The sequence below is a fragment of the Phacochoerus africanus genome, chromosome 9 (genome assembly GCF_016906955.1).
Source record: "Phacochoerus africanus isolate WHEZ1 chromosome 9, ROS_Pafr_v1, whole genome shotgun sequence".
Classification (NCBI taxonomy): domain Eukaryota; kingdom Metazoa; phylum Chordata; class Mammalia; order Artiodactyla; family Suidae; genus Phacochoerus; species Phacochoerus africanus.
Window position 1 is genome coordinate 57,564,341 of NC_062552.1, and position 21,000 is coordinate 57,585,340.

Here is a 21,000-nt window from a genome sequence, read left to right on the forward strand (position 1 = left end):
GAAAAAAAGGAAATCCTCATACACTGTTGGTGGGAATGTAAACTGGTGCAACCACAATGGAAAACAATATCATAAAAAAACTAAAAAGAGATTTACCATATGATCTAGAAATTCCACTCCTGGGTATATATCCAGGAAAAAACAAAAACTCTAATTTGAAAAGATACATGAACTTCAATGTTCACAGTAGCACTATTTACAACAGCAAGACATGGAAGTAACATAAGGGCCCATCAACAAATGACTGGTTTAAAACACACACACAATGGCACACAGCCATAACAAAGAGTGTAATATTGTCACACACACACACACACACACACACACACACACAATGGCACTCAGCCATAAGAAAGAATGTAATATTGTCATTTGCAGCAACATGGATGGACCTAGAGAATATTATGCTTAGTGAAATAAGTCAGAGAAGGACAAACACTACATGATATCATTTATGTGTAGAATCTAAAAAAGTAATACAAATGGATCTATATATAAAACAGAAACAGACTCACATAGAAAACAAAATATGGTTACCACAGGGGAAAGAAATGGGATAAAGGATAAATTAGGGGTATGGGATTAACAGATACAAACTACCATAAATAGATAAACAATAAGGATTTACTATATAGAACAGGGAATTATACCTAATCAGCAAAATAAATAAATAAATAAATAACAAATCACTATGCTGTATACCTAAAACTAACATAATATTGTAAATCAACTATAACTTCAATTTTAAAAAAAGTTTATGATCTTTCTGTAGTCACGAATAGTGAACACGAAAGGTTTAACAGTAGAATAATTTTGTTACTACAAAATATCAAAAATTTATCTACCTTCAAAGTCAATCATGTTAGTTTATTTTTCTGGTTCATTTTTAGTCTGTTAGATGAGTGAAAAGTGAAATTTTCTCCTTAACATAATCATAGGATCATAAAAATTTTAAACTAGAAAGAAATTTAGAGAATTTCTAGATGTATTAAGCTCAATCCTCCCAAATCAGAGACATTCATTTACTTGTTTTTTACAAAGTTAAAGAATGAACTAGAGGTGGAACCCTGCAATCCAGAATGCTTTTCCCACTATATAATGATTTCTCAAACTTATTGAGGCACAACTTTGTGTACACACGAGAGGCAGTGAGGCACCAGGGTTGAACTTGAGGTCTCTGAAACAGACTGTTGGGTTTGAATCCTGGTTCCTCTACTTATTAGCTGACTGATCTTGAGCAAATTACTTAATCCCACTGTGCCTCAGTTTCCTCATCTGTAAAATAAGATAACTACACCTTCACAACAGAGCTGTTATGAAAAAATTAAGACATAAAGCACAAAGAATGATGTCTGACATATTGTAAGCATTTATTAAATGTCAGTAATTAGGAGTCTATCAGTAACACATGGACATGTACTTGCTAGGCGTCTACTGATAACACATGGACAAGTACTTCTTAGGTTTTAAAATAGCCTAATTAAGCCAAAATAAAATGAAATGGACTAATTATACTAGAATTGGAATATTATATCATTTTTAAATTTTAAAATATATATACAATCACTGATATTTCATTTTGGATATATAAAGAGTGCCAAAGTATATGCAAAGTTCCAAACATTAAACACATAATAAAGCTCATTTAATTTGAATACCATTCATTTTGTGATCATTTGAGCCCAGTCATATACTCAGAATATGACACCCAGAGGAATCTTCTCTTTTAATCACACCCTCCTCTACGTGACAAAATTATCTGCAGTAATGATCATGAAATGAAACAAATAATAAAAGCCAGGAAAGAGACAGTGAAAATCCTTTTACCTAACTACACTTATATGCCAATATAAAGTAAATGCTAGAGTACCAAAAAAGGAAAAATGCAACAGAATTAATGTTTTTGAAAAAAAAAGGAAAATCTTAGATCTATGTATTGTTCTATGGAAATACTAAATAATGACATTACAGTTCCTATTCTCTTGATTTCTTCTTCAGTTTTGAAGCAAAACATAAACAATTTAAAAATACTAAATTTCAAAGATATCTTTTGAATTCAATTATTCAAAAGAATAATTTTCACATATTAACTAAAATTTGCACTTATGAGCCAAAAATACATCTCAAAGTTTGCACTTTGTTTCACTCTGAAATATTACATGCAAATGAAGACTCTAAGTGATCACAGAGAACAATAACACTGAAGTAATCAAGCTCTGTTTCTCCATCCTTACAGTTCCTGTGCTACTACTGTTTATTAAGAATCTACTATCTATGGAGTTCCCCTTGTGGTGCAGTGGAAACAAATCCCACTAGTATCCATGAGGATGAGGGTTCAATCCCTGGCCTCGCTCAGTGGGTCAGGGATCCTGCATTGCCGAGAGCCGAGGTGTAGGTTGCAGACTCGGCTAGGATCCTGAGTTGCTGTGGCTGTGGTATAGGCTGGCAGCTGCAACTCCAATTTGACCCCTAGCCTGGGAACTTCCATGTGCCTCAGGTGTGTGGGCCTAAAAAGCAAAAAAAAAAAAAAAAAAAAAAAAAAAAAAACACCTACATTTAAATGCAGGCATGTGGACCAAAGGGGTTGCAGACATGAACTGCACCCAAAGCTTTGAATTACCCTGAACGTTTATAAATTTAGCTGGAAAAATTCATTGAAGGCCAACTGTATAATAGGGAGTTCTCTGATTTAACTGCTGTGTAGAATATAATATTTATTAAAGGATCAGTAATTAAAACTAATTTGAAGCGTATAAATACAACAGTAAAACTTACAGTAACTACAGAAATTATTTGAACTTAGATTCATAAGAAAATTTTCGGGGAGGAATATTTTATCACTGACATTGTTTAAATTTCTAGTACATAAAACTACTGATAAACATCTGAAAGACTTTTAGTGGGTTTATTATGGTTTAAATTCCACACAGACGAGAATTTTTGTTGCCTACGCCCAAGGTGATGCTCTCATTGCGCTACTCTTTTTTTTCTTTTCAGCCACACTCACAACATATGGAATTTCTGGGCCCAGGGATCAAATCTGAGCCACAGCTGTGACCTATACCACAGCTGCAGCAACAGCCGGACCTTTAATCCACTGCACCCAGATCGCTGAGCCACAGCAGTAACTCCTCATTGCCCCACCCTTGCTGCGCCATTGCTCAAGGTGAAATCTGCCATTGAGGTACTATCCTTGAAGGTGGACTTGCTGCATTAAGCATATTTAACCTACTTATGAGAAAACCTTTTTAAAAAGAATGTTAATTGAGGACCTGCTCAGTGCGTAGTACTGTGCTGCTGCCCTCCCTTTTTTTTTTTTTGGTGTAGGGGGAGCAAAACTGTGGCACATGAAGTTCCCAGGCTAGGGGCCGAATCTGAGCTGCAGCTGCCGACCTACCCCACAGGCCCAGCAACTCAGGGATTTGAGCCTTGAACAGCTCACAGCAATGCCAGATCCTTAACCCGCTGAACAAGGCCAGGGATCAAGCCTGTGTTCTCAGGGATACTAGTTGGGCTGGTTACCACTGAGCCATGACTTTTTTTTTTCCTGTGCTTTGTTTTATTCACATAGACTGTAGGCTCATGAGTTTTGCTAATTACATTTTTTTCCTTTTTTTTTTTTGTCTTTTTAGGGCCGCACCCATGGCATATGGAAGTTCCTAGGCTAGGAGTCGAATGGGAGCTGCAGCTGCCAGCCTACACCACAGCCATAGCAACTCAGGATCCGAGCCAAATCTTTGAACTACACCACAGCTCACAGCAATGCCAGACTGCCAACCCACTGAGCGAGGCCAGAGATCAAACCCACATCTTCATACTAGTGGGATTAGTTTCCGCTGCGCCACAATGGGAACTCCAACTTTTGCTAATTACAAGTCAATCATATTTATTCATTGAAGCCATCTCAGCAGGATTTTTAAAGCTATTTATTAGCAGTTATTATGTATACTTAAAATTTTAAATATCACACAAAGTCATACATACATATTCCATTTTTCAGGCTTTTCACTAACTCAGATTGACTTTCTCCCTATGTGTTCCAAATAAGTGAGGCTGCTTTACAAATCAACATTTAGAAGAGGTTTTAGAAGAGGTTTTAAAATATTAACATTTACATAACCATTAACAACTTAAAATCTCTTGCTGTTATTTAAATTTTGCAAATCATGTGCCATCCAAATCCTATGTTCTACTTTTCCAAGCAGCTACCTCAAGAGAACAAATTCTAACTCTGATAGCAATCTTTTTCAGACATTCATAGGATCAACATAATCTCCAATCTGCCCTCTTATAATCTTGCAGCTGTGTACATGCACAAATTTTCTGATTATATGATTCTGGTACTTTTGAAAAGACAGTCTTTTTTAACGAAAAGAAAATCTGACTTACCTCAAAAGGTATTTTGGTCTGGGATAGCGTGCCAATTACAGCTACATTAGAGGCAGAGCTATCTAGCAAGAAAGTTACACACAAGCCTTGAAACTACAGTTAATTTCCTCCACTCCGGCTTTATAGATCCTATTTTCCTTCTGCTGCGGGGTTTCTTCACTCACAAAATTCCCTCTCTCTAGTCACCTACAATTTACTGAAGCCACTCCTGTTCTATTTATAGGTCTACTATTCCCCAACCTCTCCTATTGATAAGAATCACCTGGGGCAGTTAAAAATAAAAATAACAGGCCACTCGCCTGTAGATTAGATTTTAATGGGTTTGAGGTAGGGCTCTGCAATCTGATTTTAAACAAGTATCCCCAAGAGACTCTTACAGACACATTTATGAAAAGCTAAGGAGGCCTGCCAGAGATCTTCACAGTTCCTCCAAATTGATCAGCCTCAAGGGATAATCCTCCTCTAGGTATTACGACTTAGGGTATTCAAAAACAGAGCAGGAAAAGTTTGAGGAATGCAGAATAGCATCTTGTCTACACATCTGATTTGGGTTTTCAACATCCTAAGAATTTATCAAAGAGGGGGAAGATTTTAGTTTGGGTTAGTGATGCTCACCACCAGGGAGCAGCATAGAGCTGATAAATTACATATGTTTTGAGATTTTTGACTTCACACTACCACATAAAATGGTTGCACCTACATTTACCATGAACTGATTACCAAAAAAAAAAAAAAAAAAGCAACACACTTAAAGACACAGGTAAAAGATGATACTATGCAATTTCCACATAGTTTGCTTTCTCTCTCTAGATGGTCTTCATTGACAGTATTGTAGGGAAAAAGTTCCCTTGAAGTAATATTGCACCTGAATCCAAAAACTGTATTAGACTACAAAGATTTCAGGTAAACCAAAGTGGTGTTCCATTTTCTCTGTCTGCAAGTTTCAAAATCCTACTCTTTTAACCAGCATTGTAACTGGATGCTTTCCAAAGATTTTGATCAAATCATTAGAGTTCTACTGAGTAGGGGCTAATGGGGTAGATAACAGCTTGAGCAGGCCATGCCAAGACTGGCTTTTTTGTTTTTGTTTTTGTTTTAACACTTTTTCAGGTGTTGTTGAAATGTTGCCCCCACGGTAAGAAAACTATACCCCCTCACTCCATCCACTCTTCCAAGCTGTCTTGACTCATTCTCACTTTCTCTTCTCCACTCCACATTAAATGCAAGAGAAAAATCTCCTGGCATCCTAGCTAGCTTCTACAAATATCACCTCCAAGGGCCTTGTGTTCCTCTGAAATTCCATTAGAGTTGAATAAGAAACACTGAAAGATGAGGAAGGACATAAAGAAGGAATTTTACTTATTTCCCAGCTTGCCAAAATTAGGTACACATTCCCCATCTAGATATCCCCGTATCTAAGAAAAACATGACCTAAGGCCCTGGGGCAGTTCTGTGCCCTGGGTTTTGAAGTCGTTCAACTTCACAATTTCCAGCTTTTAGCTAGAAAAGCTGAGGTGAGAGAAGAGGCAAGAATGACTAAGATATTCCTGGGAGACCAAACAGGCCTAACCAAAATACAAAGAACACAACAAAGTCCCATTTTATAAGACATATGAGAACCAGAAATCAAGGCTGCCTGCAGAGCCAAAGCTCACGGTGGAACTTAGCGTTTAAGGAGGGTTTCCAATCTTTTCAAGCATCTGAACAAAACTGTCAGGGCCCTAATGGAAAATGGCTCGACTTTTAGCATGAATTGAGACTGCAAATAACAAAAGCTACTCTGAATCCAGAAGCTGCTTAAGTGATTGTATTGCATTGCTCACAGCAGTACCTGCAGACATTAAAGCTGTAGGTATGTTTGTGAGGACTCTAACCTACCGAGAGTATTTATGGGAGCATCTAAAGTCCTCATTTACTCCACTTGCCCCACCCGCTAAGCAAGAGCCTCGGTCCTAAAGCAAGCGTTCTCCACGGGGTCGATGTTATCTACAAGGGGTGAAATCTTACTCTTTTTATGTATAAAGTACAGATACACGTACGATACATAAGTAGCTAAACAGTGCATGAATGGTATTAGAATTCCGGGGGAGGGGGGACAGGTTTGGTGAACAAACATTCAAAAAGGCTTTTAAGAGGGTAATAACGGGGAGGGGGGTGTATGAGAAACAACTATCCCTCAAGTGTCCTGAGCTAAGACTACCAAATGAAGGACCTGACAGGTATTTTTCTCCCAGACAACAACCTGAGGGTCAGGGGTCTCTGACTCTGCTTCGACCTCGGCCAGAAAGAGATGTTTTCCTCTGCACGCCTCAAACCGCAGAGGGCAATGCCCGCCGTTCGCTCCCTCACGGCGTGCCATGTGCGGGTGTAACGAACGACTGGCAAAAAGCTTTGGAAACTGCCAAGCGCTGCACCAAAGCCAGAGGAGGGTTCTATTCTTGTTTGTACGAAGTCCCCCGGGCGGGGCCCCCTCGGCCTCCACACTTGTTGCTTCCCCGCCCCGCCGGCCTCCCCTTCAGACTTTCCCTCCGCGACCCCACTCCTCTCTCCGAACGTGTGTGATCAGGGGTCCTCCCCCACCCCAAACCCCGCGACCCGGCCCCGCGAGCCCCTCACCCAAGCCACGAGGCCGGCGCGCTCCGTTCTGGCCCTGGCGCTGGCCGAGTCCCCAGCCCCCGCCCCCTGCCCGGCTCCCGCCGCCAGCCCGGCCACCCGAGGCCGCCGTTTCCTAGACAGCCGCGCGGCCGCTCCGCAGCCGCCGGGGCGCGCGCGCAGACGGCGGGAGGTGAGGGCGCAGGCGCGGGCCCGAGCGAGCCGCCCGCGGGGCCGCGCGCGCGCGCCCGAGCGCGGTGGGCGGAGGAGCGGAGGGAGCGGCGGGGCCGCGAGGGGGCGGGGGGGGCGCGGAGAGGGGAGCCCCGGGAACGCGAGCCGCGGCCAGCGCGGCTGCAGAGCCCAGCGAATCCCCAGCCCCGGCAGCAGGTATGTGTCCCCGCAGCCAGCCGTGGCCGGGGCTTCCCCTGCCTCGCTTCCAGGGTCCTGTGGCCGGGGTAGGGGTGGGGGCCGGTCTGGGTTTGCAGGGTACGTGCCCTGGAGGGCTGGGATCTTACCACTGACCTTCATCCCCGCTGGCCCGGGTAGCAAGGCAAGGGTGCCTGGGGCAACCCAGGGCTTCAGCTCCAGCCTGGGGATCTGCTTCTTGTCACATGCTTCTTATTTATTTTTGCAAACTGCCCTGGTTCGGGTCCAGCTGCAGATGCCTTACCTCCCATTCTTTGCCTCCGTGTGCCATCTTGCATTTATTAATAAAACATGCAAGCTTGGGGGTGGGGGGATTGCTGCTGAGGGGAATCCCATTGCAGTATAACAAGCGGGCGCCTATTTTCGGTTTTCAGGCGTGGTATTGAGGTGGAAATCCCACACTCTAGGGATTTGTGGCTTGGTTGGTCGTGACCGCTTCCTAGTGGGCTTCCCCCATCTGTCTGGAGGCGCCGCAGCAGCAGGATGGACTGTCAGGAAAGGATGGTGGATTTTCACCGTCAGGCCAGAATCCCGTTTTAGGGACAGGTGCAAGCTACAGCAGACAGTTCCCTGCTTGCTAACTTGCCAGGGTAGCTTAAACCTAGAAAAATTGTTTCCCTTGATTGCTGAGAGGAGGCCTTGAACAGAATCCCAGAGACTTGCAGACTCAAACTCATTAAGGTTTTGCATCTGAAGATGACTAAAGCTTGCCACCTGTTGGAAGATAGACCCCATGAAATCCCCTGTAATCTAGCCCACCAATCCCTGTTTCAGTCACTAATACTGAGATAGCAATAGGCACATATTGATTCCTTCTGTGTTCTTTAATACTGCTTGGCTTTTGTCTTTTTTAAAATAAAACCTACCTATGACTTGATGCCCCATATGTCATAGATTGAAATTACATGATTACTTTGTATCCCATACACGTGTAACATTATATCCTACACAGTAAATTTCTCTTCAGTGTATATGTTACCTATTTCCCCAGCTTTTCACTTTGCTTTAGGCAACAGCTGAAAAGTGGGATGTATGTAACTGATTACCTTTCTTTCTTTGTTTTTCTACCCTGAAATACTGTGGTGAAAAAAAAAAATAGTAAAAGCTAGAAGCATAGAATGAAATGGTTATCACAAGATGGTGGGGTACAGCAGCAGGACTGTAATTATTAGCAGTCAGAGTGCCACATCGAATCGTGAGAAGGACATATTTCTTAAATGCTCTTATGTGCCAGGTACTGAGCTACAAGCTCTTGGTGCATGATCTCATTTAATCCTCATAACAAACCTATTGTCTCCATGCTGAAGATGAAGAGGCTAAGACTTAGAAAGGTTAGCTAACTCGCCCAAGGTTGCACAGTCAGGGACAGAGTAAGGATGCCACCTCTAGTGCATCTGATTGCTGGGGGGCCAGATGGGAGGGGGTAGGAGTAGCCCTTAACCCTGATGCTGCCATGCCATCTACATATTCATTAACATCAAACCTTCTGCAAGAGCACTTGGGTCTGATTTTCCATTTCAGAGATCTCACATCAACCTTTGTGGCTTTCCAGTAAGAGAAACTCTTGTTTCAGAATACGTTCCTGTGGAATTTTTTAAGGTGGCACCGAGCCTATAAAAATGGGGTCCAAGTCGTGCTTCTGTTTAACTTTCCCAAATAAGCAATTAAGTTCGAAAAGTTTTTTCCCTTCAGATTTGAATCTATAAAATGTATATGCATCAGGTAGAATGAATCACTCACATTTTTGTTATAACATCCCACTCCAATCTTCTTGCCAGCCTGCACACTATCTTCTGGTCTCACTGCCAGTCATCAGAACAACATTGTCTATCACGCACCCTTGTATGTGTGTGTCTTCACAGGTGAAGGACTCCATATAAGCTGTGGACCATAATTCAGTCTCTCTCTGATTGTAGCAGCCTATTCGTTTGAAAGTCTTAGAATTTGTACATTCAGCGATGGTTGTATATTTAATCTTTTTTTGTAAGTGCATTGTTATAATGCAAGTTTTTAATTTTGCTGCACATTCCTAACAGTTCTCACAGACTTAGAAATCACTGTAGTTACATCAATGGGAAATTCACCTAGTGGGGCTACAAACTTTTTTTCTAAGGTCACATATTTGAGATGATGGTGAGAAAATTATAGGTAAGTATGAGTGATTATTTGAAAATTATATCCCATGGAAGTTACAGCTTTAATTATAAATTGATGAATAATATTAGGTCCGAAATAAAAGACTCATAAATTCCATAAGTGCTGTTTTGTTTCTTGTGCAATATAAGTGTTTTAGGACACCATGATGTTACTTTTCATTATGCTATGTTGACAGTAAAGCAATTTATGTAGCTGTTTTGCCTCATGAAAATCACTTGGTTTGGGAAGAGCACATCCCCAGTGCTTATGGAAATGCTGAGATAGAGTTTTTATGCCCTGAGGATTTCCAGTCTATGATCAGATAATCTCAAGATGAGTCTTGATGTTACTGGAGGAAAAGGAGAAAGCAAAGGGAGGTGTTGCTTTTTCCTGTGGGAAACCCACTATCCTCTTCAGTCAGAAATCTCATAATTCAAAAGCATCCAAGAAGTGGACTAGTCTACTCTCTTCTGTTCAATCGGGATTTTATTTACTGCAGAGCTGAGCACCTTTATTTGGTGCAGTGGTCAATCTGAGCAATGTTAAAGTGTTTCTGACTATTTGTTTTCTTGAAACATATATTTAAACTGGGAAAAGCCATATGGGTGACTGTGGATGCTTAAGCATTTTTTTTCCCTTTTTTTTTTTTTTTGGAGGTGGGGAAGCACCTAAAATTTTTCCAAGCTATATAACTAGCATGCATTGCAGTGACTGATTGTAATGCACATTTTAATGCATTGTTGAGTAAGACACTGGGAACTGGCATGTTTGTCTTTCCTTGACTGACCTTGTAGGCTACTTAGTTGTGAAATGTCTTGTTTTCTTATAGCATTTCTTAACTTAGTATTCTTTAAAATGAGGTTTTGGTTTTTTTTTTTTTCTTTTCAATGTCAACAATCTTGAATCACAAAAAAAGTTCACAGTCAGCCTACTCTGAAATACTTGATTTTCACCAGTCTTCTTTTTCTGTCTTTGGTGGAAGCTAGAGCAAAGATTTTAATTGTATTTAGAAAGCGGTTCATAACCCACAGGTTAATTCCAGCCCTTTTCCAAACTGAACCGGTCAGAGTTCACAAATGCTGGCCATGCACACCTACCATAGGGCCTTCTGCTGTGGTCCAGGTCTCATGCAAGAACCCTAGAGCCTTCCCTTTAGACCTGTGTGCACTCAGTTTAACACATGGACGATGTAAGGGTGGCTAAAGTGAGCTCACACCAGTGGACCTTGGGTGCAAGGTAGGATGGAGGTTCCTCAGGACTCTTGTAGGAGAGGGCCCAGAAATCACTTCTCCTGTACCAACATTAGTCTCTCTTGTGATTTCTGCCTGCAAATATGTATTCACATATATGTAGTCATTATATAAACATAGAAGGTAGAGGTCCATGGTTAGAATCTTTGATGTTCTTACTCCTTAGTGAGACCACCATTAATAGTTTGGTGTAGATTCCTCTGGATTTTTGAATGTGGATACTAAAATGTTACTGCTTGCCAGCAATACTATATAGATGCATAATGTTTTGCAGCTTCTTTTCTTGCATTTGGTAGTATACGGTGGACCTCCAGAAGGCTCTTGAATGGCACACTTCCAGAGATCTTTTATTTGGCCACAAGGAGAGCTAGATGAGAGGAGAGGAGCCCTGGGGTGGAGGAAGGGAACTAATGTGTGATGGGCAGGAACTGGGGGTGAACTGTGTTCTGGGGTCGGTAGCGCCACATTCTGTATGTCCTTTAACCCTTTGCAGTGACCCTTTGTGGTCAACTGTTTCTAGTTGTCTAGAAACAGCTGGAGAGGAGAGCCTAAGGATTATGACATAAGGAGCAGAAGTGAGATTCAGGCCCAGGCGGTGTGACTCTGGGCTTTTTCCTTCTTTTTGCTCTGATTGCAGGATGGAGAACGCTGTGCCCCATAGTTCTCTGGCCTCCCATCCTACTCTGCCTGTGCCCTTGTACATGGGCCTCCTTGCTGCCCCCCTACCTCAGGGCCTTAACACTAAGTGGTTCCCTCTCCTGGACTGCTTTTCCCACAGTTCCCTGTGTGATTTGCTCTCCCACCTCCTTTTGGCCTTGCGCAAAATCTGACCACTCCCTTAAAACTGCACACCCTCTCTCAGGCATTCTTATCTGCCCTCCCTGCTTTTTTTTTCATTCATAGCCCCTCCGAACATACTATATAAATCTCCCCCAGGGAACACTCCAGAACACAGAGATTTTGCCTGTTTTGTTCACTTCCTTAGCCCTGGTGCTGTGTAAAGAAATTGACAAGTCACTGTGGCATCCTTGAATCTCTCAGCCTCCCACTCTTCTTGTTTTTTGTAGCCCTTACAGTTCTCCGTAGAGAGCAGTGAAACCTTTCAAATGTAAAGGCTCTTTGTATGGTGGTGGGGGGGAACAGCAAGAAAAGTGGAGAAGAATCTTGAGTCATTGTTGGGAAAAGAGGAACCTCCCAGGCAGAGTCAGCATCTCTAAAGATGACAAGAACATCTCCTGAGTGCTGGGTTGTATGAAGAGGCAGCAAAAGGTACATGGAGAGATGACCAGGGATGGAGAGGAGATCTGTGTGGGTTCCTCTCTGTCTAGAGCACAAAATGGTTTTGAAGACTTCCAAAGAAGGATGCTCCGGATTCCACCAACTTTCCCATGGCCTGAGTCACTAGAAAGGAAAAGGAATCTATGGACACTCTGGCAGGTTAATCCCTGCACGACCAGCATTGGTGTGTTGCTTCTTTTTTTAAAGATTAAATACCTATTTGGGAGTTCCCGTTGTGGCTCAGTGGTTAATGAATCTGACTAGGAATCTTGAGGTTGTGGGTTCAGTCCCTGGCCTTGCTCAGTGGGTTAAGGATCTGGCCTTTCCGTGAGCTGTGATGTAGGTTGCAGACGTGGCTCGGATCCCGTATGGCTATGGCCGTGGTGTAGGCCAGCAGCTAGAGCTCCAATTAGATCCTTAGCCTGGGAACCTCCATATGCCACGGGAGCAGCTCTAGAAATGGCAAAAAGACAAAAAAAAAAAAAAGAGCAAATACCTGTTTGTACTTTCCCTGCTTAAGCCAGGGTGTGAAAGTTCATTGCCAAAGCACTTATCCCATGTGTCTGAGTTTTGCAGAAAGTAGGCACCAACAGCGCCACAGCCTGAGATTCTTTTGCCCCAGGCAGTTCCAGACTCCAGGTTACCTTTCCTTCATCAGCTGTTTGCAGTAGTTCTTGGGCTGCAGCAAAGTAATGGGCACTTAGGGCACTAATACAACCTCAGGACCCTTTAAAATTGGGTACATTGGGGAGTTCCTGTCGTGGCTCAGTGGTTAACGAACCCGACCAGCATTCATGAGGATGAGGGTTCGATCCCTGGCCTTGCTCAGTGGGTTAAGGACCCAGCATTGCCATGAACTGTGGATAAGCCAGCAGCTGCAGCTCCGATTTGACCCCTAGCCTGGGAACTTACATATACTGTGGGTGTGGCCCTAAAAAAAAAAAAAGTGTTGAGTACACTGGGATGCTGGAGGGAGTTAATGGTTGTAGGATAAAGTTTCTATGGAGCTGCTCCTTAGCCATGGGGGAGCCTCTGTCTCCTCCCCCTCCCCCCTCCCCTCCTCCATTTCCTCCTTGGTGTCTTTAATCCCTTCCCTAAGCAGTCTGAATTATCTGCCAGGAGAGAATTCCCCTCCAAGAAAACACAGCCTCCCTAAAACTGCTTTTGATTTGTAATGGAAACTACTCAGTAGCTAGGACAGGGGCTGATAACTCGAGTTCCAAAAGCTCGTTAACACAAAGAATTTTAATAAGTATTTCTGCCCTTTGCAGCCCAGGTTTTTGGAAGTCCAGGCTGTAATCAGGCAGCTGTTCTCTTATTTCAGTCTCAAGCCATAACGTGTACAGTGCTTTCTGCTACTCTTGGCTCGAAACAGGTCCAAAGCGAGTTATTTCATTCATGATTCTCTCAGAGTCTCCCACCCCAGTTACAGAACTGCCATCATGTCCAGCCAATGCAATGTATTTAAGGTCAAGTAACCATTCTCCCATAATGATTTCCCTTCAGACAGTTAAATCTTTGTATTTTACCTGAATTTGATGCAGTGTTTTTTAAAAAAGCAAACAACATCTGTGACCCTTGCTAATTCTTCTTTAACCATGACTACTAAAATCTGTTAGTTTTGCCCTTCAAAACAAAAGAACAGGGTGACACATATTGTAATCCCTCAAATAAAGAAAACATTCCATTGTGTGGGGTTTGGGGGCAAACTCTGAAAAGAAAAGCCTGGAAAATTCTCTTCCATCTCTCTCTGGCCTTTCAGTGTCGGTGTCTACCCAGGACTCTATCCGCTATCACTCCCCGCTTCATGTCTTACCAGGAACCCTTGTCCCCACCTTTCTACGAAACAGAACTCTTAAAGGTCACCCCTGATTGCCTAATCACAAATCCAATGGCCGTTTCTCAGATTTCATTCCTGATGGCTCAGCAACATCTGACCCTATTGACTTATCCTCCTTGAAATGCTCTCTGCTGGCAGCTTCTTCCTAACGTGTCTGGCCTTGCAGTCTGGAGAAAGGGTTAGGAGTGTGGGCTCTGCCCAGGGGTTAATCCTGGCTCTAGCACTTGCTAACTGTGTGACTTTGCATGAATTATTTAACAGCCCTGTGCCTCAGTTTCCTCATCAATAAAATGGGAAGAAGAGTGGCTAAGTCATAGGGCTGTCAGGAAGAGGGTGAAATGAGTGCGCCCCCACAAACAGTAAGCACTCAGGGAAGGTCACCTTTTGTCATTAAAACTTCTTGTTTGGAGACCCTCTTATAGCTGCAGGATGAACCTGTAACCTTAGCTCCTGCTTAGTTTGCTTTCTGCCCCTGCCCCTGCCCCTGCCCTGTGGGTGCCCACTTCCGAGCCTTTGCTCTGTTCCTCCTTCTCCAGCCAGAGGAGGGAGGGAGAGCCAAGGGTTGTGCCTGCCTGGAGGCTCTGCACACAGACCGCTGGTAATGAAAGACATCCTCCCCTGGGCCCGAGCCTATCTCTCTCAGGCAGATTATAAATGACTTAAGGACACCAGCTGAGATTTATACTTTAAGAAAATATACGCCTCAGCATTTAGCACTAAACACGTAGTAGGAATTTAACTCATGTCTTTTAACTGCCAAAACATTATAGGTTTTCTTGGTCCTTCTAAAATCCTTTTTGCCTCCTACACTGTAACATCTATTGATCAGTCCTAAAGCCCATGTAAGCTTTATATGGGAAAATTGAGTCAACACCACCAGGCAAATTAACCACCTCAACCTTTTTGGAATGAGGAGGGATATACAGAAATCATTAAAATAATGGGAGCACAGGGAGTAATTTAATGCTTTTGAAAAGGAGTTTGAAATCCTATCAACCCGTGAAGCTGTTAGGACTTTATAAAATGTTTGGAGCTTTTTTCTGTCCTCATGCCATCCTTCCCAAGTAAAATGATCTCGGAGGGTGTGCGTGGCAAATCTTTAGACCTTGTCTCAGGCCTCCTCCTGAGCCGCTGTATTCTAGTCCTGATTTCCTTCCCCTTACAGGGGACATTGAAATTGAATGAAGGGAGTTCCCATCATGGCTCAGCAGTAACAAACCCAGCTAGTATCCATGAGGACTCGGGTTCAATCCCTGGACTCGATCAAGTGGGTTAAGGATCTGGCATTGCCGTGAGCTGTGGTGCAGGTCGCAGATATGGCTCGGATCCTGAGTTGCTGTGGCTCTGGCTGTAGCTGGCAACTGTAGTTCTGATTCAACCCCTAGCTTGGGATCTTCCATATGCCATGGGTGAGGGCCTAAAAAGAAAAAAAGAAAAAAAAAAGAAAAAAAATTGAATGAAGATCAAAGGAGGGGCTGCCTAGTTAAAAAAATTAACCCCATTACTGACATTCTGCGTTGGCATGGCAAACATTTCATCAGTTTCTGCTGTGTCAGAGGTCGCTTAGAATCATAAATTTTGCCACCACGAACAGAACAGCCTTCCTTCTCTAACCCTGGAAGCCTTAAGGACCATGTTCTTTGCATCTTGAAATCCTATAGCAGTTTTTCCACCTCAGCACTATTGACATTTGGGGCCAGATAATTCCTTATTGGAGGGGTTGCCCTGTGCACAGTAGGATGTTTAGCAGCATCTCTGGCTTCTACCTGCTAAACGCCAGTTGCACTACCAGCCTCCCCCAGTTGTGATAACCAAAAATGACTCTGCACATTGCCAGATGCCCCCTGGGGTGCCAGAGCACCCCCACTTGAGAACCATTGTTCTATAGGATCAGTCAAGAAAACTCAGCATCTTCCCATTTTGTAGAATACTAGTATTTGCACAGTTGAGGTCAAGTAAATATGAAAATTTTAATGGCCATGAAAGGTAAACTTGGAGTTTAAAATTACTAACAGTTCAAAAAAAAAAAATTACTAACAGAGAACATTTAGCGTCAATAAACAGTTACAGTTGTGTCATAAATAAGGAGAAGTAAACAGCTAAAGTAGTTATAGAAATTGGGACCAGTTTAATCCTAAGTTCTCGGGTTTGAACGCAACAGCACATTCCAGGACTATTTCAATCATCCTTGGAGTGTTTTTGTTGGAATTGTGTTTAGGTGCCCCAAATACTTGTTGGTCTTCGATAGTAAATATATTAAACCAAAAATATTACTATTTATGGAGAAATCTTGGTTGATCACCATTGGGGGAAATTATATTTGATCTAAGGTAGGCTAGCCCTCCCCACCACCAGAGGCTGCTTCTGACCACAAAGTCGCTCAAAAACAGCACTTTCAGGTGCTTCTGGGTACAGTAGGAATGACAGGGCACTTTGCACTTTGGTGAAGGGCTGCAATTAATCTGTTATCTTTATGGCTATTAGAAAATATAACTGTATACTTGTGGTTTATTTATTTATTTATTTTTGTCTTTTTGCCTTTTCTGGGGCTGCTCCACGGCATATGGAAGTTCCCAGGCCAGAGGGTCCAATCGGAGCTGTAGCCACTGGCCTACCCCAGAGCCACAGCAACTCAGGATCTGAGCCGCGTCTGCAATCTACACCACAGCTCGTGGCAACGCCAGACCCTTAACCCACTGAGCAAGGCCAGGGACCGAACCCGTAACCTCATGGTTCCTAGTCGGATTCGTTAACCACTGCACCACGATGGGAACTCCTGTATACTTGTGATTTAAAACTCACCTCCAGTTAACAATCACCATTGTGTTTTTTCTAAGACCAAGATGCTTGCTACGCAGCAGTTGAGAAATAAACCTAGTGCAATTTCTTGAATAAGGGAGGCCAGGTAGACTTACTTATTCCACAGGTAACTGTGAGCATCTTCAGTGTTCTAGACTTGTGCTAACAGGTGGGAGGAACTCCAAATGTCATGTCTAGTGCTTTGGACTGAGTTGTGTCTCCCACAGCCCTGCCAAAAGCATATGTTGAAGCCCTAACCCCAAGTGTGATTGTTTCTGGAGACAGAGTCTTTAGGAGGTAATTAAGATTAAGTGAGGGCATAAGAATAGGGCCTTATCCAATAGGACTGTGTCCTAATAAGAAGAGGAAGAAATCTCTCTCTCTCTTCCTCTCCCTCCCTTCTTCCACCATGTGAGGACCCAGCAAGAAGTTAGCTGTCTACAAGCAGGCAGAGAGCACTCACCAGAACTAGACCATACTGGCACCCTGATTTTGGACTTCCAGCCACCAGAAGTGAGAAAATAAAGTGTTTTTTCTTTTTTCTTTTTGGTCTTTTAGGGCTGCACCCTTGGCATATGGAGGTTCCCAGGCTAGGAGTCAAATCAGAGCTACAGCTGCCGGCCTACACCACAGCCACAGCAACGCCGGATCCGAGCAGCATCTGCAACCTACACCACAGGTTACTACAGCAATTTTGGATCCTTAACCCACCAAGAAGGACTAGGGATCGAACCCGTGTCCTCATAGATACAAGTCAGATTCATTTCCACTGAGCCACAACAGGAACTCTGAGAAAATAAGTTTCTGTTGTTTAAGCTGTGCAGTCTATGGTATTTTGTCTATGGTATTAGCCCAAAGGTAATACATCCAACATGTTCATTGTACACATGAGGAAACTGGACCCAGAGGAGTAAACAACTTTCCCAAGGTCAAGCTAGTAGTTAGGGGTAGAACTGGAACACAGAACCTGGGTCTCCTGACTCCTAGTCCAATGTTCATCTCCATTTCCCCAGTGCCTTGGGTTGTACAGTACTTTTCTTCATCATCTCTAGAACCTGTGACTCCTCACAGTCCTTGTACTTGTCATGTTTATCTCAGCACTGTTTTGAAGATCAGTGAGATGGTACAGAAAAAGTTTGACTTTTTTGAGTTCCCATTGTGGCTCAGTGGGTTAAGAACCAGACATTGTATCAATGAGGATGCAGCTTAGCTATTTGACCTCGCTCAGTGGTTTAAAGATCCATCATTGTCGCAAGCTGTGGATGTAGCGTAGGCTGGCAGCTGCAGCTTTGATTCAACCCCTAGCCTGAGAACTTCCATAGCCACAGGTGTGGCCATAAATAAGAAAGAAAGTTTAACTTTCTAAATTACAAAATATTTATATCATATTCAACTCTGATTTTACCTGAGTAGCAAGAGTCTGTTTGTCTCTAAAAATTGTAAGTTGACCATCTAGTCAAGTAGGTACCTCTGTAAGGTAGTCTTAGGCTAGGAGAGGATTAGACCTTAGTTGGGGAATGAATCAGAGGGCAGGGAAGGCAGAAGGAGGTAGGGCACCTGGTTTGGTGGCCTACCATCTTGAATAATAGCTGAGAGCAAGATAACTGCTCTATTTTGTTGAGTTGTGAAAGCTGTGGGTGATGTGAGTTTGTCTAGGAAGGGGAATGCCTCTCTTATAAGGACAGAATATCAGAACCAGGAGAGCACTTGTGTAACAGTCAGGGTTCCTGGTGGGTAAACAATGGAACAGTTTATAAACCACAAAATGCTATATAAATGTAAATACCATTCTCAACTTTTATTGAGTTTATTGAAAATATATCATGAATGAATATGCTTATCTGAAGGTAACACAGCAAGTCTGAAAAACAGTAGCTTGAATGGGTAAATAACTTATTGTTAATTTGTGATAAGTCTAAAGGTGGTAATCCAGGCTTTTCTTGCTGCTCAGGAATGTCAACAGAGGTTAAGGTTCTATCAAGCATTTTGTTTCTCATGGTCATGAGCAGCTACTTCACCTCCAGACATTTCATCTGTATTCCAGGCAGGAAGAAGGAAAGGGGCAAAGGTGAAGTGTGAAAGCTTTCTCCTCCCCAGGTTATGTCTTCTTACTGGCAAAGGGACTTATTCTTTTATTTTATTAATCAAAATCATATCACATGACCACTTATTAATGCCAAGGTGTCTGGGAATTCAAGTATTTTGCTTTCTAGCCTCTGGTGTAGAGGGAAACAAGGAAGAAAAGGACTGAATGGGGCTTGTGAATCAAGTTAAAATAACTGTGGCAGAAGAACATGGCATTTCTGCAGAATCATAGGGGGTTAGAAAGCCAGGCTCAGAAAATAAGCAAGGTAGCCAGGCACAGCTACAGATTTGGGCACTGGGCACTCCTGTACTATTCTGGGCTGCTCACTTCAAGTCAATATTCATGCCATTCACCTGGACTTCTCATTCCACCGCAGTTGGACTCTGGATTCTTATTGAGGAGTTGAAGACCTTGACTGAGCCTGGGTCACATTTCCATGTTGTAGCCATATGGGAGGAGTAAGGAGTGAGAATACATGGCCTCCTTTTGGGCTTCCATGGTGGGGAAAGGGGGAGTTTGCCCACCCCTCATCTTGGAATCCCTCCAAATAGAGTACTTCAATGCTGTGCAGCCAAAAACGACAAATGTTTACCACTCCCCTACTTTATAGATGGGGAGCCTGGAGCTCAGAAGGAGGAAAGGGCTCAGCCTGTGCCACTGAGTAGATGAAGGGCAGAGGCAGGATTTTGTCTCATCCTAATGCGCCCCATCTGGTTGGTCCCAGGAAACAGCTCCTCTCAGAGTCTTATCCTTGACCTTCCATGGGATGAGGGGTTTGTCTTTGAAGGCAGCCCTTCCTTTCCCCAGCAGTCCATGGGTAGTTCCTTTTCTCCACCCAGCATCTTCCCAGCAGCTGCTTCCCCTTTGGGTAATGTCTTCCACGAATGGGAACTACCCCTCACCTTGCAAACATCATTTAGGACTCCTATAAAGGAGTGCTGAATGGGATTTTTTATGAAGATGCTAGGTAGTAAGTGTCCCCACCTTCTAAAGAGGAACAGCTAGGCACACCCTTCAAGGTTTATACAAAGGTGGTTGATCTTGTCTGACCACTGTGACCCACCTATAGCCTGGGTGAGGAGAAGGCTAGTCAGGCAGGAGAGTTGATTCGTTGGGCAGAGTGTGAGGGGTGAGTGCAATGGTGTGTTCCTACTTCTCCTGATGGGGCCAGGGAGAGCCTTGATTCCTCCTAGCCAAGGGAGAGGCTCCCAGAGCACCCTCGTTTGGTGCCCCTGACTCAGATCCTATGGAGAGTCCCATAAGCCTCTTCAGAAGCCACAGCTGCATCCCAAGGAACAGTCAGCATTTGGACACCAACCCGGAGAATGCTGTCAGCCAAGGGAGATCGACTTGCAAAAGTGCAAAGACTTTAGCCCTTTGACATCAATCCTTGCCAGCTCCCCCACCCACCCTTGGCCCACCACCCATCCTGGGAAGCCATAGCAGTGGAAGAAGGGGAGAAGGAGAGAGGCAGATTTCATCCCCTTCCTACTGCGAGACCTTAAGCTGTGGCTCCGTCTGAGCCATGAGGAGGGGAGGAGCTTTGATCTGGATATGAGGTTGAAGACCAAATGTGGTTTTTTTAAACACCTGAAAATTAGTCTCAGTTGCTGAAACGAGGTGAAAGTGTTAATAATCAGAAAGCTATGGAGTCTCTTTGAAGACAGACAAAGCTCTCTCTAGTTGTAACTGCATTCAGACTCTTATTAGTCTCCTTTTCCAAAAGTAACATTCCAGCTTTTGAAAAGAAGCATCTCACTAAGGCAGTAGGATTCCTGGAGTGCAGCTCCAGCTAGTCCACACACTAGGAGGGTAACTCTGGACAAGTCACGTTAGTCATCTGGGTCTTGCCATGCTCACCCCAAATGATGGGATTGAGCTTTGTGGTTTAGGTGTCCCAGAATAATTTCTCTACTCTTCTGAACCGTGCAGTGACTTAAAACAGCAGGACAAAATAATTCACACCGTGGGCTTGCTTTACAAATTGTACTTCAGTTATATTTGTTGGAAGAGTCAAGCATAGATGAATGGCATTTGGCAGGAGAAAACCTTAATACATCCGAAACCTTTAATTATACACTATAGGCAGCTCTGTAGCTTGGTCTCTGTCAAAAGATGCCACATTATCAAATGACACTTGCAGAGATGTTCAGAGTTTCGGCAACAGCTTGTTCATCTGTAGTGTGATTAGCTTGTGTCGGACA

General features: G+C 43.3%; 2 protein-coding genes across 9 annotated transcripts in view; one reads left to right on the top strand and one right to left on the bottom strand.

The window, feature by feature from the left end:
• The window catches only part of NRG4 (neuregulin 4), a 131,785-nt gene extending 124,206 nt beyond the window's left edge, over positions 1–7,579 (bottom strand). For 4 of the 6 annotated variants that reach the window (XR_007136893.1, XM_047794676.1, XM_047794680.1 and 1 more), the window contains exon 1: positions 7,006–7,074. The gene's annotated coding sequence lies outside the window, so the exon portion shown is untranslated. Of the gene's footprint in view, positions 1–7,005; positions 7,075–7,496 lie in introns of those variants that run through there. The other 2 variants (XM_047794677.1, XM_047794678.1) reach the window with 2 other exon arrangements.
• Positions 7,291–21,000, top strand: part of TMEM266 (transmembrane protein 266) — a 130,821-nt gene continuing 117,111 nt past the window's right edge. For all 3 annotated transcript variants that reach the window (XM_047794668.1, XM_047794670.1, XM_047794669.1), the window contains exon 1: positions 7,291–7,368. The gene's annotated coding sequence lies outside the window, so the exon portion shown is untranslated. The remainder of the gene's footprint in view (positions 7,369–21,000) is intronic.